Below are 13,682 nucleotides of genomic sequence, written 5' to 3'. Positions count from 1 at the left end.
AGGTGAGATTGTTGCACATAATTTGATACCTGATATAGCAAGTATCAAGTGCACACTCATTGAATGGTTGACAACTTTAGGAGATTCTGGGCTCTGACCCTAGTAGTGGCAGTGTATGGAAGCCGCTGTTGATTTTGTAACTAATTACAAGAATTTTTTCTTGGATTTGCAGTCACAGAATAGATAGCTGCGAGGCAATATCTGGGGGAAGGCTGAGAAAGTAAAGCATGGAAAATGTGGGTATAAAGTAGAGAGCTGAGTTTCAAAAAACTTTGAGGGTCTGGACCTTTCTGAGGAGAAGATATGGTTGAACAAATGGGAGAAATACCCTTCCCTCCAATTTTACTGCAGTAATTGAGAAGAAGAGAAAAAAGGAGAGAAATTAGTGAAATAGGAAATGACTGAAATAGATTTTTATAAAATCATAAAATGGATTTGAGGACTGATTTTTCAAGATGCGGAAATATTTGTTTGGATCTGACAATAGTAATTTAAAAGGGGTTCTGTAGTTCCCTGCCCCCCGTAATTATTTCAGTTTTATTGATTTCAGTTCAGTGCATTCTAAGGACAACAGTAGGAATTTTAGGAAATAGCTACCTCCCTGGGGCGGGGGGAGGGGGGAAGGCGGAAACAATGAGAACAGTTTTGCTTTATCTGGGTAAAGATTACTATAGATATATATGAAAATAAACATTTATGTATCACACTTTGTATTTTACACGGGAGACCTTTAGAAAGGTTTCATGGTAACCATGACCAAGTAGCATCCCTATGTCTTCTAGGACAAAGAATCACATGAAGTAGGTTTCAATTATGGTATATAATGTTTTTAGTTTTGGACAGTGGCAAACTCTTTGAAATCACACTTCCATACATTGACTTTTAGTGTGATGCATCTTCCTTTCCTTTCTCCTTCTACGTCCCTTTCCTCTCTTCCTTTCTTTCCCTCCATCCTTTCTATCCTTTCTTTCAATTAGAGATAGTTTCTTTTCAATTAGTATGTATGCTATTTGCCCACCTGTAAAATAATACATAACATGTGTTCCTTAAGCTGTATGCAAGGTCACCTTTTTGACTGAGGACTAAAGAATCCTCAGTGGATTTCTTACATGAACTAAGAGCACTCTCATTTATTTTATACAATTAAAGAAACTGAGGAACTGTTGGAATTAGTTTTACTGTTGTGAAGTGATGATCATTCAAAAGAAATTATAATCTTTTATTGACTCAGCAGTTTACTAAACCTGAAGTGAAATTTGTCAGTTTTAAGGCATGTTGAGTGTTTGCTTACTAAGAACAAGATAAAGGAATATCACGGTCTAAAAGGAGAACTTTTAAGTTTTCAGAAAGTCTTCCTGCAGCGAGATATTCTGTGCAATCGTGTACTTACAACCTGAAGGGAAGTCCTTAGTTGTGTTTTTCTGGCGAGTCTTTCACATAAGATGCATTTGTCTCAGTTCTTGATATGGGTTGTTTCTTGAGAATAGTTTGATTTAAGGTTAGAGGGGGTTAATTATCCCATGCAACCAAAAGGAAACATTTACAAATTATCTCAAGGATACTAAACAGGAGATGAAATCCAGATATTCCTGGAAGAAAGTTGTGGATCAACCAAAGTGATGATTATAGAGAGCACTGATAGAATAACACGCTGTGCATTAATTTGTAGTGTCTAGAGTGAACAGACTGACACTGTCCTGCAACAGCACCTACCAGTGCTCTAACATTTCCCAGTTTCTCTGTCAAGAGAGGAAGGGGAAGGAATCAAGTGTCTGTATTTGGCAGAGCTTCCCTGGTGGCTCAGAGGTTAAAGCGTCTGCCTGCAAAGTGGGGGATCTGGGTTCAATCCCTGGGTCGGGAAGATCCCTGGGAGAAGGAAATGGCAACCCACTCCAGTATTCTTGCCTGAAGAGTCCCATGGACAGAGAGGAGCCTGGTAGGCTACAGTCCACAGTGTCGATCCCCTGGAGAAGGAAATGGCAACCCACTCAAGTATTCTTGCCTGGTGAATCCCATGGACAGAGAGGAGCCTGGTAGGCTACAGTCCACGGGGTTGCAAGAGTCGAGCATGACTGAGCGACTTCACTTTCACTAAGTTAAAAACAGCTGTGTGTTGTTGAACACCTGTGTTTTCTAGGCATTGGGCAAGGCACTTCTACCTGTTATCTTTAATCCTTTTAACAAATCCCTCAAACCCCTGGTACTTTTCTCTAAATTCTGATGTATTTTTTACCTTCATAGTAGTTATCTTGTTTTTGTATGTTTATTTAATGTTTATAGTTTTCTTCACTAAACTATGAGCCCTGTCAGGGCAGATACCATGACTATTTTGTTCAAACCTGTACACTCATTTTCTAGCACGATGTGTGACACATACTAATTTCCTAGTAGATATTTGTTGAATAAATAAACAAATGAGTGACAACAACAAAAGATAAGGGAAAGATGGAAGGAATGAAAGGCAGAAAAAGGCAGAGCTGGGATTCAAACACAGTTCGTTTGATTTCAGATTATATCTCTTCCCACTCTAGAACATCAGCATGGTTTTACTTCATCTGGAATATTATTCTTGATTATATCCTTAACTGATAAAATTTTCCTAAGTTCTTAGAGCACTTCAAACCTGTTTACATCTTATTCTGAGACCTCTTACATCTTACCCTGAGACTGAATGCCATGAAAAAGGCTGTCCCATTTTTTTTATCATTCTGTTGGAATATCGAAACCATTCTATGCTAACAATTCTCTCCAGAAATATAGGTTTCATAGTCTAGATTTTTTGGTTTCTGTTCCTCCTACACAAAGAGAATGCACTTCTTTCTCTTCTGAGACTGATCCTTAATTTCGATCCTTGTGCTAGAGTAATTGTTACATGCCTTGCTGAGTTTTTTACTTGAGAAGACGTGTGTCACTCTTAATTAGAGATAGCTTGTGGGAGGAGTCAGGCCAACCCAAGGAGCTCCTATCCTGGCAGGTGCCAGGCACTGGGGCTTGGTTTGGTCATTCAGCAGTGACCTCTTTCCACTTAGTTCAGTTTTATTGCTTGAATTTTTTCTTTACAAATATCATTGTCAAGAAGTTTTTTTTGTTTAAACATTGGTATTTGCATGACACTATCAACTATTTCATTTCCTTTTATTCCTAGTGTCATCTTTTAAAAAGCCTTATTATGTCCTTCCATCTGTTTTCCAGGATGGGAGGAAATGTAAGAATGTAGAGAGTAAATGCAAGATTTACCTAATCTCTTTCCACCTCGTGTGAAAGGTGTCATTGTAGTTAGGCTTTCAGCGATGCTATGTAGCCTTGAAAGTATACATTTTTAAGGCTGTATAGATGTGGTTAATTCCAACAGGAATTATGTATCTCCCAGGTATATTGAATGGTATTTAAATCTTGATGTCAACTTAAAGAGCCCTATATAAATTCCCAAGGAGGGTATAAGAAACAGATTTCTGTGATGTGAAGCTTCTTGGAAGCTCTGACCATCTAAGAATCTATCATTTGAAGCAGTCTGGCCTACTTACAAGTTAGTATCTTGTAGTTAAGTATCTTGTTAGTAAAGAGTGATCCGGAGAAGGCAATGGCACCCCACTCCAGTACTCCTGCCTGGAAAATCCCATGGATGGAGGAACCTGGAAGGCTGCAGTCCATGGGGTCGCTGAGGATCAGACACGACTGAACGACTTCACTTTCACTTTTCACTTTCATGCATTGGAGAAGAAAATGGCAACCCACTCCAGTGTTCTTGCCTGGAGAATCCCAGGGATGGGGCATCCTGGTGGGCTGCCGTCTATGGGGTCGCACAGAGTTGGACATGACTGAAGTGACTCAGCAGCAGCAAAGAGTGATCTGAGCCATTAGAGTCTTCACATTAGATGGTATAACAGTGGTCAATGTGATGTCCAAGTTGCCCTCTGAAAACTCTTTAAAGGAGATCAAACCAGTCAATCCTAAAAGAAATCAACCCTGAATATTCACTGGAAGGACTGATGCTGAAGCTGAAGCTCCAGTCCTTTGGACACCTGATGCGAAGAGCTGACTCATTGGAAAAGACCCTGTTGCTGGGAAAGACTAGGAGCAGGAGGATAAGGGGGCAACAGAGGATGAGATGGTTGGATGGCATCACGGACTCAATGGACATGAGTTTGAGAAAACTCCAGGAGACAGTGAAGTACAGGAAGCCTGGTGTGTTGCAGTTCATGGGGTTGCAAAGAGTTAGACACAACTGAGCAATTGAACAGCAGCAAATCTGTTTTGCACTTATGGTAAATCCTTTTCTTGGTAGCAAATATTTTCTTCCAAGGAGAGTGTTTAGCTTCTGTTGGAAATTAATTCAACTCCATGAATATATACTGGGTACTGAGTGTATTCAAAACAGAACATTAGATGCTGCATTGGAAACAAATGCAAATGTATGGAGTTTCTGCTATCAAGAACCTTAGAATCTAGACATAATTATTGAACGTTCTTATTCTTTTTTGTGTCCCTGTGTCTAAATCGGTGTGTGGCTCAAAGGAATTAATAAATGTTAAGTAAGTTGCACTGATTATTGCAGAGGAGACAAACAGAGGAGATATGTTATTCTCTATGCCTTAATAAAAAAAAATTGTCCTTTAGGGAGTTTGAAAGAATTGAAGATAATCCCTTTAAGAAAAAGGACCTTAACATAGGAAGCAGACTTTCTGATAGTCTTTGAACATTGAATTGAATTTTATCAGTGGAGTAGGGGGATGAAGAGACAGGTGCATCTTGTTAGTAAGAGAACTGGCACAAACATGGGTAGGGGATAGATGGAAGGAAACAGGGAAGTATGGGATAGGGAATAATGAGAAATCCAGTTTGACTGAGGTATAGGGTATGCATAAACTAGAAAATTTAGTGTGATTATATCATTGTGGCACATAATGGTAAGCTAAGGCATTTGGTAGATTTGAGAGAGCCATCAATCCAAATAGCTGAGAGGTATGGCAAGAGCTTTGCTTTTGAGAAGTTAGTTCAGCCAGCAGTTTGTAGAGTTGATTAAAGGGGGAAAGAAAAGACTTTAACTAGGGAAACACCTTGTAAGATAGTTTAGGCAGGAGGTAAGAGGTTTAAACAAGAGTAGGTATTTTGAGAACAGAATGTTAGAAATAGAAGAGACTTTGTTAATGTGGTGTTAGTAAGATGGCTGGGTTATATCTGATGGGGGGAGCATGAGGAAAAGAAAGGAGTAAAAATTACTCATTGCTTTTTCCTGTTCCCTGTTCTCAGCACTGAATTTTTGAAAAGGCAGAGGGAAAATATCATGCTAATGATCTCATGTCAGTGCTCAAATCCCTTGCATCTCATTGGTTAGATCCCCACTGAAAATTGAGGGTATTTTTTCTTCCCATGGAGGCCTGGAAGGAAGATGTGTTTTTAAATGAATGAGAATATACTTGAAATCACTTGGTAATTTAAAGGCATAGCCTAAACTCAGAAGATGTTAATACTAGGGACTCAAGTGTACAGGCAGGGCCTTGTTGATTTCAGGGACATAAAGTAAAACTTGGCTACCATAAGTGAGAAGAGTGAAGTTACTGAGAATTATGGCATTCCTATCAGGTGGCTTTCACATACAGATGAATACATGACATCTGTGAGGAATAAAACAGGTCTGGTTACTTTTAAAACTCTCTCAGATAAAATGATGACTACAACTCCCTTGTTATATTGCTACATTCTGTCCTCCACAGAAGGTGTAGTCAAAGGAAATACTATGCTTTGGGTATAGGTCCTTTCTACTTGTCTCTTTCAAGGGAAAAGGAAATAGTGCAGGAAAGTACATTCATGACTAAGAAAAGACACTGAAGTAAGATTTTTAAAATAAACTTTTTCAAGAAAATGGAATAAAATCAAGCTGATTTTGAAAAGGATTCTATCATTCTCATTGCCTTATCATTCAGACTAACACTAACATGCATTAATTCATTTATTCAGTCACTCAATAAGTATATGAATTCAGGATTCTTCTGGATATGAGGTGGAATTTAAAATGGTGAATGAAGAGTTAGTCATCAGGAATTTATAATCTATTATGGGAAGAGATGAAATATACATATACATATGTATATATATATATATATAAGGAAAAAAAGTAACTGTTACAAAACCTAGTAATTCCTCTCTAGGAAATGTTTTGCCCAGTGTTTCTCCTGGGAGACCTGCAGGAGTTGTTCTCCATTCAAATGTATTCAGTTGTATGTACTGTATGTACCTTAGCCTGCTGACATACCAAGCCCCTTGCCAGTTCATCATCAAAGGGCCCTCTTTCATAACCTGTGTATGACTTAAGTTTCGGTCTCGCTTGTACCTATCAAGCTGTTCATTTTATGTATTGCCTAATAGAAACCTATTAGGTGAAACGCTTTTTGAATGAATTACAGACACACTATCTTACATTCTATCAATTGAGATATTTTGGGTTAAAAAATCTTAAAAATTTATGTATCCTATGGGAAAGTTAAAGTCTGTTACTTTTCCACATCTTAAGCTTTTTATATGTCTTTATATTTTAAAACTCCAAAACAACTTTTGAGTGCCTTCTGTGAACCAGAACTGTAGTAGATACTACATATTAGATTAAAAATATAGCGTGTGGAATTCCTGCCACCCCTGGATACTGCTGTGTACAAGCTGTGATCTTAGGCAAATCATGTAACCTCTTGGAACCTTAGTATGCTCATCTGTAAAGTGAGAATATTACCTACTGCATGTTGTTTTTTTTTTTTAACAGCTTTGAAAGTGAAGTTGCTCAGTCGTGTCCAACTTGAGATATAATTGGCATATAATAAACTTCATATATTTAGAGTATAATTTGATGTTTTGATATATGTATACACCAGTCAAGCCGTTTCCACAGTCAAGATAATTTACATATACATAATCCTATGGTTTCTTAATGCCCCTTAAGAGTCCCTTACTCTACCCCTCCTTGATCTGTTTTCAGCCTCATCCCTAGGCAATCACTGGTCTGTTGCCATTATAGATTGCATTAAAATTTTTGTTTTATGTAATTGGAATCATACATTATACACAATTTTTTGGTCTAGTTTCTTTCATTCAGCATGATTATTTTGAGATTCACTCATGTGCATGTCAATAATTTATTTTTAAAATTGAGGATTAGTATTTCATTGTAAATAGATATGACAATTTGATTATCCATTTAGGTTCTTTCTAGTTTTTGGCTGTTACAAATGAAGCTGCTTTGAATATTTGTCTTTAGGTGGACATGTTTTTTCATTTCCTTTGTATAAATACCTAGGAATGGAATAATTAGGTTACATAGGTGCATGTTTAACTTTATAATAACTGCTGATTTTTCCAAGTGGTTTACCATTTTACATTCCTACTAGCAACGTGTAAGAGTTCCAGCTGTCCCACATTCTTGACACTTTGTATGTTTAGTCTTCAATTTTAGCTATTCAAGTGGTCTGTAGTGGGTGATTCGCTGTGATTTTAATTTTTATTTCCCTAATGACTGATGATGTTGAGCTTTCTTCATGTGCCTTTCTGTCATCCATGTATCTACTTTGTTGAAGTGTCTTTTAAATCTTTTACCATTCTTTTCTTTTTTTAAACTGGGGTTGTCTTTTTTTTTATTGAGTTGTAATAGCTTTTTAATTTTTTCAAAAATATGAGTTATTTGTCAGATACATGTTTTGTGTATATTTTTTACTGGTGTCTGTGGCTTGCCTCTTAAGTGTCTTTTGAAGAGCCAGTGTTTTAAATATTGATAAAGTCCAATTATTGCTTCTCTTTTGTATTTCATACTTTCTGTGTCACATTTGAGAAATTTTTGCAAAACCCAAAGTTGCCAAGATTTTTTTTTCTAAGCATTTCATTAGAAGTTTTATAGTTTTAGATTTTAATTTAGGTCTATGATTTGTTTTATTTTTGTAATAGGGTGAGATGCGATTTCAGGTTTATATTTTTGCTTATGGCTATCCAAGTTTTCTAGTGCCATTGTCTGAAAAGATTTTCTTTTTCCCCATTAAATTGCCTTGGCACTTTTGTTGAAAATATGTTGACCATATATGTAGAGGTTTATTTCTGGAGTCTCTACTCTGTTCCATTGATTTATTTGTCTATTTTTCATGCTATTATCCTAATTACTTGATTACTGTAGCCTCATAGAATGAGATGGGAAGTGTTAGCTTCCATTCAGTTTTCTGGAAGAGTTTGTATACAATAGGTATTATTACTTTTTAAATACGTGAGAGACTTCACTAACGAAACCATATGGGCTTGGAGTTTTCTTTCTGGGAAGGTTTTTAACTACAAATTCAAGTTTTAAAAATAGGTATAGGGCTATTTAGGTTATCTGTCTCATCTAAGGTACGTACTTTATGAATATACGGTGATATTACCTCTCATTTATGATAGGAGAATGTAAATATAACAGCAAACATAATATCGCTTTCCTGTTTTCTATTTTGTTGATTTCTGTTTCTGGTCTTATTATTTCATTTTTTTCTTCGTACTTTAGGTTTCAGTTGCTCTTATTTTTCTAGTTTCTTAAGGTAAAAGCTGAGATCACTGATTTGAGACCCCCTTTTTCAATATGGGTTTTAGTGCTATAAAATTTATTTCTAAGTAATGCTTTAGCCATGTTTCATAAATTTTAATATGTGGTATTTACATTTTTATTCAATTCAAAAGACTTTCTAGTTTCCCTTTTGATTTCTCCTTTGATTTCTGTGTCATTTAGAAGTGTTATTTTCTAATATTTTTATATTTTCCAGCTGTCTTTCTGTTGCTGAATTCCTAGTTTTTTTGTTGGTTGGCAAATTCTATTAATGTAAACTGGATAAAGCTGGTTGAAAGTGTTGCCCCAGTCTTCAATATCCTTACTGATTTTTTTGGCTTATGTGTTCTATCATTCATGCAGGGAGAGAGATTCTGAGAACTCTGATGAAATTTCTTCCTGACATTTTATTAGTTTTTCTTCCTTGTATTTTGAAGCTCTATTAGGTGGATACATTTTTAGAGTCATTATGGCCTCCTAATGAGTTTACCCCATTACCATTGTATAAGAATCCCTTTATCCATAGTAATATTCTTTGCTTTGAAATATGCTTTGTTTTATAGCCACGGCAGCTTTCTTTTTATTAGTGGTACCATGGGATGTATTTTCCATCCTTTAACTTTTATAGTCTTGTGTCTTCATTTTAAAAATGGATTTTGTATAGCCTGCATGAAGTTGAGTCTTGCTTTTTATCCAGTATGACAATCTCTCCCTTTTAATTTGGGTGTTTATTTACATTTAATGAGACTATGGACATGGTTGAGTTTAAATATAAGATATACCTTTGTTTCTTATTTGTACCACCTGTCATCATCACCTTTCCCCCTTTTCTTCTTTTTTTTAAAAAATTTATTAAAAATGTTAAATTTCATTTAAAATCCCTTATTGGCTTATTAATTCGATTTTTAATTGTATTTTAGTAGTTGCTTTAGTATTTATAAAATACAATTAAAATGGAATTAATAAGCCAATAAGGGGTTTTAAATGAAATTTAACATTTTTAATAAATTTTTTTAATAGCAATCCTATACAACTTATCTGGAGAAGGCAATGGCACCCCACTCCAGTACTCTTGCCTGGAAAATTCCATGGACGGAGGAGCCCGGTAGGCTGCAGAACATGGGGTCTCGAAGAGTCGGACACGACTGAGCGACTTCACTTTCACTTTTCCCTTTGATGCATTAGAGAAGGAAATGGCAGCCCACTCCAGTGTTCTTGCCTGGAGAATCCCAGGGACGGGGGAGCCTGGTGGGCCACCATCTATGGGGTCGCACAGAGTCAGACACTACTGAAGCGACTTAGCAGCAGCAGCAGCATACAACTTATCACAGTCTTACCTCAAGTAATATCTCACAGGACACACAGAATGAGAATCTTATAATAACATACTTCCAAATTTTTCTTCCCAGCCTCTGTGCAACTGTTACACTTGATCTTAGTCAAAAGGCTAAGAAAAGATGCCTCTGTGCAATCATTGTCTTACATATTACTTCTACATATGTTACAAATCTAAAGATAGTTATTTTTGTTTTGAATAGTCAATATTTTAAAGATATTAAAAAATAAAGTCTTTTGTATTTACCCAGATGTTTACCATGTTGTGTTCTTTTTTCTCTTTGTGTAGATTCAGATTTCTGTTTGTCAGTTACCTTCTGCTTGAAAGACCTCTTTAATATTTCTTGTAGGATATGTCTGCTGGTGAGATGGTGATTTTTCATCACCTTTTATATTCATGAAAACTTTATTTTGCTAACCATAGACTATTAGATTAACTTTTTGTGGTTCAATAATTTTAAAATATTGATCCATTGTCTTTTAGCTTATATTGTTTTCAAAAAGCTGTGTGCTGTAATTTTTATTATGTTTCTTTGTGTATGGCGTGTCATTTCCTCTGGCTGCTTGTAAGATTTTCTCTTTGTCATCAATTGTAAGCAACATTATTGCTATGTGCCTTAGTGTAGTTTTCTTAATGTTTGTTGAGCTTGGATTTTCTGAGATTCTTGTATCTGTAGGTTTATTGTTTTTGTCACATCTGAAAAATTTTCAGCCATTATTACTTCAGAACTTTTTATTCACTCCTATTCTTTGTGGAATCCAATTACACATGTTTTAGGAGGCTTGAAGTTGTTCTTCAGTTTACTGATTCTGTTCACATTTTGTTTTTCACCTCCAGTTCAGTTTCATTTTAGATTGTTTCTGTAGATAAGTCTTGAAGTTCACTTTGTCTTTGTCCTTCAGTGTTGAGTCTGCTTTTAATTCTTCTCCCATTATTTTTCATCCCAGACATTGTATTTCTTTTATATCTAGAAGTTACAGTTGAGTCTTTATTACATATTCAAGATCTCTACTTAGTATGATTAGTATTTACTTTAGCTTCATGGACAGATAAGATGCAATTAATAACTATTTTAATACCTGCATACTAATTCTATCATCTGTGTCATTTCTGGATAAATTTCAAATGATTGCTTTTTCTCTTCATAATGAGTGGTATTTTTCTGCTTCTTTTCATACTGATGATATTTTATTGGATGCCAGAAATTGTGTAAATTTTGCCTTGTCAAGTCCTGAATCTTTCAGTATTTCTATAAATATTTTTGGATTTTTTTCCGGTATGTAGTTAATGTACTTGAAAACAGTTTGATCCTTTCAGTACTTGCTTATAATCACTGTCAGTTGGAACCAGCACCTTCTTTAGGTCAAAGTTTTACACTGCTGAGGCAATACTCGTATGAGTATTCTATCCAGTGTCCTGGCATTATGAAGTTTTACACTTTGATGATGGGAAATTGAATTATTCCTGGATTTGTGTGAGCTCTGGGGATTGATTATATATTTTTCTAACCTTGGTTGGTTTCCTCACACATGTGTGCTTATCAGTAATTGTGAGGGATTCTCTTCCAGACCTCTGGAAGTCTGTGTGCAGGTCTCTCTCCTCTGTTACTCTGCCTTATCAACCGTATCCACCTTGGCCTCGCTAGACTCCCAGCTTCATTTTCTGAGACCATTAGGCTCTGCCTCTGTATATTGCAGTTAGTAATTTCTTTCTTGAGGCAGTAAGCTTGGACAGCTGTAGGGAAGACCTCATTTGTTTTTCCTTTCTCGGGAATCACTGTTCTTCATTGCTTGATGTCTAGTTTCTGAAAACTGTTGTCTATGTATTTCATCCAATTTTTTTTTTCTAGTTGTTTAACCCAGAAGGATAAATCTAGTCCCTTTTAATCCATCTTTGTCAGGGACAGAAGTCTCCACATATGTGAATAAATATATGATATATATTAAACATTCAGTATATTGAGTGCTTCACACATAAAAAGTACTAATTGATCATTACTATTGTCATTTCTCCACCTGCATCCTGTTCAATAACAAAACTTAACTTTATATACCACCTTCTATATGAAGCCTTCCAGATGAATGTTACTCTTTATTCTTTGTACTTATATCACTTTAAATGTACTTTCATTATGACATGGATCTACATTACAAATTTTGGTTTACTTGTTTGTAGTTTGTCATAGATTATAAGTTCTTAGACAAATGAGGTCTATCTTATTTACCTATTCTTAAGTTTCCAGCATATAGTAAATGCTTATATTTTGTTGCATAAATGAATAATCGAGAATATCTTACATCTTCTAGGAAATATTTAAGAGTAGAATTCTTGATTAGGAAGGAAAGAGAAGGAAGGTTGATTAGGAAGATTTAGTGGTATGAGAACATTTGAGCAGAATGAAAGTGGAGAGTTCCAGAGAGCAGCATGAAAGCAAAAGGTGGTTGGTTGATAATATGTAATAATGATAATAACACTAGTAAATACTTCTACTACTAAAGTTATTATGAAGGTGAGAAAGGCTAGAGAAGTATAGAATGGAGAGTAAGAGAGTTTTATTATAGTGTGTCAATGAAACCATTTTGTGAAACCTTCAGCACCTTGCTGAATATAGGCGATAACATTGGTAGCATTACATAAATGTGTATTGTGTGAATCAGTATAACTTGAACTGTTATAATAGAGGCTTTTAAACAAAGTGCTGAGAGAACACTATACTTTTTGGAATAAGTGAATCTTGGAAGGAGGTGGCAGAACTAGATTAACTGAGAAGCAAAAAGAAATCTTAGATAGTAGAGAACAGCATAAATACAAAAAACACTATGGGCAATAAATAACCATAATAGAAGGAACAAATGGACCTTGGAGCTGGGTTCACTAGGGCTTCACTCTTATCTCTGCCACTTGGTATAATTCTGGAAAATTGCTTAGCTTATCTGAGACTCAGTTCCTTCATCTGTAAAATGGGTGTGGTTGTTGGAAAGATTATATGATGCATAGAATAAATTTATTTTATGTCTGGCAGATAGTGGGTCCAGTAACTATTAGTTTCTTCTTTTTAGACTTTCTATATCTTCTGATGAGGAAAGAGAAATGCTTCAAGAAGGACTTTGTGACCCCTCATCACTTTGTATAAGAGCCCAGGTATAATATATAATTTATGAGTATAACTAATGTTCCCATTTATTTCCTATTTCCATGGCAAATGAGGATTGAATTGTATTTTTGTGGTCTAATTTTAAGACCTTAGGAAACTTTAACACCTAATTTCTTTGCATCTTCTAGTTTTAACTTATGTTTATAACTATTAGAATTATTGGCTAACTTTACATACAAATGAAACAATTTTACAACCACAGTTCAGTATTTTTCAGAAATGTTTCTATTTATAGGGAATATATCTACTGAGTGAAAGATTGGAAAGATGAGTATCAGAAATTCTAAAGTTTTCCAAGTCTGGAAACCACTTGTATTCTTTTGACTTATTTGTTTTAAGGATAAAATCAGTTTGATGTCAATTTCCCATCATGGAAATCATATAATATAAGGTACAGAGTAAAGTTTATAAACTTTTGACTTTTAAAAAGTAATCATACTTTAAATCTCCAATTGGTTTATAAAAGACCATTATTAATGTGCACTCAAAAAATTTTTGGATACATGGATTTTAAAAGGAGTTTTAGAATAATTGAAACAGAATAACCTTTTTTTTTTTTTCCACTGAAGGAAAAATTCTGGACTCTTCCAGTTAGCCAACTCCATGCTTGGTTAAGAGAGCTAAAGAATTTGCAGTCAGTAGAA

General features: G+C 35.3%; 1 protein-coding gene across 16 annotated transcripts in view; it reads left to right on the top strand.

Annotated features, from left to right (window-relative positions):
* SOX6 (SRY-box transcription factor 6) overlaps nt 1–13,682 on the top strand; it is a 716,878-nt gene that overhangs the window by 151,891 nt on the left and 551,305 nt on the right. For 7 of the 16 annotated variants that reach the window (XM_045162959.1, XM_045162963.1, XM_045162958.1 and 4 more), the window contains exon 3: nt 12,944–13,025. The exons of the other annotated variants lie outside the window; for them this stretch is intronic. The gene's annotated coding sequence lies outside the window, so the exon portion shown is untranslated. The remainder of the gene's footprint in view (nt 1–12,943; nt 13,026–13,682) is intronic. 16 annotated transcript variants of the gene reach the window in all.

This window comes from Bubalus bubalis, chromosome 16 (genome assembly GCF_019923935.1).
Source record: "Bubalus bubalis isolate 160015118507 breed Murrah chromosome 16, NDDB_SH_1, whole genome shotgun sequence".
NCBI classification, from domain to species: domain Eukaryota; kingdom Metazoa; phylum Chordata; class Mammalia; order Artiodactyla; family Bovidae; genus Bubalus; species Bubalus bubalis.
The sequence above is the reverse complement of the archived record's forward strand: the minus strand, read 5'-3'. Positions and strand labels throughout refer to the sequence as shown.